The sequence below is a fragment of the Phoca vitulina genome, unplaced genomic scaffold (genome assembly GCF_004348235.1).
Source record: "Phoca vitulina isolate PV1807 unplaced genomic scaffold, GSC_HSeal_1.0 scaffold54, whole genome shotgun sequence".
NCBI lineage: Eukaryota > Metazoa > Chordata > Mammalia > Carnivora > Phocidae > Phoca > Phoca vitulina.
The window spans coordinates 7,564,953-7,569,511 of NW_022589757.1; the positions used below are offsets into that span (position 1 = coordinate 7,564,953).

Sequence of the window (4,559 nt, forward strand, 5' to 3'; positions counted from 1 at the left end):
GTAACTGTGCATCTTTCCTTTTCGTAACATACTATCATGAGCGTGTCTTCATAAACAATCACACTTCTGATCATGAGAACGATACACTTTTGTCCTCTTCTAATGCAGCCAATAACATCCAGAGCAAGACCAAGTCTGTATAAAACAGAGGGACAGTAAGATCCCCTCGTGGAAATGGTATTCTAGTAGAAAGTGGTTCTTTTCACACTCTCGGCCTTAGATTTCTATCACCTTGGGACTTCAGGCACTCTCAAAACTTAAATCAAGTGAAAACTTTTGAATGAAAAAAGAAAGGGCTGAGGCAGCTCCAAAGATTCATTTCTGATGATTCAGGGGCTGCAAAATTCAGAGGAAGGCATGAGATAGACCTCAGAAAAAGAATCATTGAGGGAAACCACGTAGAAATGTTGTTAGTAAAAAGGAGCTGAAGCTATTATAGGATATTGGACCGGTCTGGAAAAAGACACACATCTTCAATCAGATTCAAGTTTCCGTTTGGATCAGGGCATGGTTGCGATGGTGAAGCAAACCTGCCAGTTATGACAGCCGTGGTGGCCTGAAAGTCACTTAGAGCCTAACCTCATGGGCAGCAAATAAGGCTCAGCACACAGTCCTCCAGTTCCGGGTGCTGAGTCAGCAGGAAGGGTCCTCTGAATGGCCGACCCATGTGACTGAATTGTATTCTCACTTCCAAAGACTAACCACGTCAGGTCAGAACAGTCTGCACCACTCAGGTCTAGATTGGGTCTGAATTCAGTAGCGTGCCAACTAATTTTAGTTATAAAATAGGAATGAAAGTGATTGTTAAATCCATTCACAGTGTCAAGGCATCCACCCTGACATCATCCCAGAGTTATTCTAATCATCTCCTAATGGACCTACTCTAATGTCATCATCTTCCTCTCATGCATCTGACCCCAAGTCAAAATTATCTTCAGTCGTACTTTTAACATTCCCACCATTCTCAAAAGCGTTGATGCTTCCAGATCCCTTTAATAAAATTAAAATATTAAAGCATGGGTTTCAAAGTTCTCCTCTTTCAGGTCCTCTTCTTCCAGGCCAGTTTCCATCTTACTTGCTAACCAGCCAAGCTAAGCTCATTGGCATGAAATTGCATCAAGAGCCATAAAAGTTGTCAAAGTGGTCACCTCCTTTGACTATATTACCTCAGGAAATCACCTAAAACATGAAAAAAGTATACACACAGATGGGTCCGTCAAGCAATATTTACATCGATGAAATGTTGGACACCACTTACGTAGCTTACAGAAAAATAAGAATATCGTGCCCTATTGTCTTGACGGAACAGGATGAAGTCATTACAAACAACTTAAGGGATAAGAAAGCGGGTGTGGGAAATTCAACAACAACCTTGAGAGGGGACACTGGCAGAGGTAGGAGAGGCCTCCAGCCTTGTCACCTCTCATGGCACGAGAGGCGAGTGGAGGGAGCGGGCTTCAGCCCAGGCAGGGCAGAGTGAGCCCATGGTCTCAAGGAGAGGGAGAAGCGGATTGCTCAGGACTCTGCGGGGAGCGCCTCCTGCCCCACGCCCACCCCTGAACCCACCGCACCCGCATCCCGAACCTATCCTCAAGTTCAAAGCAGTATTTAGCTCTGAAACCTTGGCTCAGTAGGAGGAAGAAAGGTGGTCTCAGACAAGGAGAGGATGTCGTTAAAGTCTTACATGCGATCAAAGCAAATAGAGGGCTTAGCTTGACAGTCTGCCTCCCCAGCCACGTCCTCCTACCCCAGGGAGCAGCAGGGCTCCGGGATCTCTACGGGGCCAGATTTGGCTTTTCAGCTTTTGCTCTTTGATTTGAGGTGTTTTCGCTGGTATTTCCCCCACCCCCGCCCAGGGCGCGAGCTCCGGTCCTGACCTTCCGTCACTGAGCGACACCCCAGGTGCCGGCGGGCCTCAGGAGGAAGGGGGCGGGGGAAAGCGGAGAAGCTGGTGCAACGGGGAGCTCCCAAAAGGTGAGGGGCAAGAACACCACTGGACCCTCGGAGGACTGTCAGACAGCTACGGAGAACAGCTTCCACGGAAAAAGGAAGCTTGGGGTCCGGAAGCCGGCTGCGGGAGCCAGGACCCCCGCAGCCCTGGGGGAGTTGGGCCCGGGTGGGGGCGGGGGCGGGCGGGGACGCAGGCGGAGGGGCCGGGGACGCAGGCGGAGGGGGCGGGGCGGAGGCGGGGCGCGCTACCACCGCGGGGCCCCTGCCGTCGGCTGCAGGGGGCGCACGCATCCGGGGTCCTCCCCGCTCCCGCGGCCGCCGGGACACCCGTCGCGGCCGCCGGGACACCCGTCGCCCCCGCCCGCTCGCGGCCCCTTCCCAGGCCTTCCCTGCCCACGGCTCCAAACGAGCTACCTGAGGTCCCGGGCCTGCGTTCCCTCTGCAAAGGGAGGCGGGGAGCACCTAGGAGCAGGACGTCAGGAATATCCAATGAGCTCCGTACCTGCAAAGCCCTCAAAAGGGCGGACGATCCCATAATGAATGTTGGGAAAGTTCTCTTTTAACCTCCTCTGGGGTTTCTTCCCCGCCCGCTCCGCCCGCCTTCAGCCGCGGCTCCCGTTCGTGCCCTCAGCCCAGCCCGACGGGGCCCGTCGCGCCCAGCGAGCACTGGCCTAGGCGGGCACCTGGCGGCGCCCTCCCAGCCCCGGCTCCCGAGCCCGCCGCCACCGCTGGGTGCAGCATGGGCCCCGGCTCAGGGTGGTGCGACCCGCCCGGCTCCGCAAAATCCGCGACAAGAGGGGCTCCGGGGCCCACGCCTGGATGGGTGCACGGTCCAGGCAGTGGGAGAAGAGTCGCCGGTCGGGTCGGTTGGGAAGCGCAGCGAGAGGCGGGGCGAGGCTGAAGGGAGGCACCGGGAGCCGCTTTGCCGAGAGTGGCTCGTTGGTCTAGGGGTATGATTCTCGCTTCGGGTGCGAGAGGTCCCGGGTTCAAATCCCGGACGAGCCCAGGCTTTTCTTTCGCTCCACACCTTAAATTTAAAACCTTTTTTTCCTCTTCCTCACACAACGCATTTAGAGGCTTATATGAAACCAACTAATATGGTCTCTTGAGCTTGACTGTTAATTCCCCCAGTTTTGCGAAGCAAGAAATCGAATGGGATCAATTTGTACCATACGGCCACTGTGCGTCGGAGAGCTGCGCGTGAGAACCGCTGTACCCTTAAAGCACGCGCGCTAGGAAAAAAGAGGCGCCTCGTGCGGAGTCCTGACCCCCCGATCACAGCCCCGCACGTGGGCAGGACGCCGGCGACTAGCGGTCCCGGACGAGGCGCGCGCGGTCCTCCTGCCGACGCCCAGCACCAGGCCTGCGGCTGGACGCGGGCGGGGGGTGGGGGGGGGGGGGGGGGGGGGGGGGTGTTTAAACCACACCTGCGGGCAGCCGACAGCGGAACTCTGTGTCACTTGCACACGCGCGCGACTCCGGACCTAGCAGGGGTGGGGACAGCGTTTTCAGAGTATCACAATGTTTTCAAACTTTCTACGTTTTTACGTTGTCTTCTTATAGTATTTGGATGTGCAGTGTGCAAAAGCTCAAAAAGTCTCAATTTTGTGTTTTGCAGCAACGTGTATTTATTACCTGTATTTATTATCAGAAATTTTTAGTAAGAAAAGGAGGGCTCGTCCGGGATTTGAACCCGGGACCTCTCGCACCCTAAGCGAGAATCATACCCCTAGACCAACGAGCCGGCGTAGTTTTGGTGTTCCTGCCATGCTAAAGGAAGGTGAACTACTTAGTCCGGCGCCCCCAAGCGGTTATTTATGTATTGTGTTTATATCCTTCACTTGTTTTTGTGCTTTATGTAGGTTTTCTATTTTCTCTTTTTTACTTTTTATCTTTAAGAATCTGATACAGAAGAAAACAGCGGTCTCATTACCATTGTAATATACTTACCTCTCATTTCAAAAGACATAATTCCGTTTATATTCGGCTAATAAATTGCAGGGTATCTGTGGCAAAGTCCCTGTGGCAGGAAGATTCCAGACTCTCTTCTTTACTGAGTTCTGGACGTTGCGCTTTCCAATAATAGTAAAATTGTCGCTTTCTTTCTCTACTTTTTATCCTAGTGCTCAAGACGCCAGCCAGCCTTGTGAATTCCCATCTCTGTGTTTTTACTCAAAGTGTTCTCTTCAGCTGGAAAATCTTTTTCCTCTTGGATAAATCCCAAACTCTAACTTTCCCAGAGAAAGATCCTTTAACATATTAAAATCAACTGTATGTGATATATAATTGGCGTGCAGTCTTGTCTCCTCTAATCATAATTTACTGGAGGACAATACTGAAATCTGTGTAACTGGCAACCAAATGTATAATTCATTATGATTGGTGTCCAATTGTCCCAATACCTTTACCGCATGGCTTGTTTACTGTATTTTAAATTCTTAAATACTTAGTATTTAAGCTTATGCTAACAAAGCTGGTGCTCAATAAATGACTGCAATTAGTTTCAAGTTCCTCAACAAAACAAATCTTGGTACTTGGACAGCTAGTAAGTGTGAACTGTCAACAAATAACAACAACAAATAGAAGGGTGGCTATCCGAAATAGAACCT

At 51.6% G+C, this 4,559-nt stretch overlaps 2 non-coding genes across 2 annotated transcripts; one reads left to right on the top strand and one right to left on the bottom strand.

Moving 5' to 3' along the window:
* Positions 1-2,883: 2,883 nt before the first annotated feature.
* TRNAP-CGG lies at positions 2,884-2,955 on the top strand. Its single transcript has one exon. It is a non-coding gene; the product is annotated as a tRNA-Pro (tRNA).
* Positions 2,956-3,622: 667 nt separating this feature from the next.
* TRNAP-AGG lies at positions 3,623-3,694 on the bottom strand. Its single transcript has one exon. It is a non-coding gene; the product is annotated as a tRNA-Pro (tRNA).
* Positions 3,695-4,559: the final 865 nt, after the last annotated feature.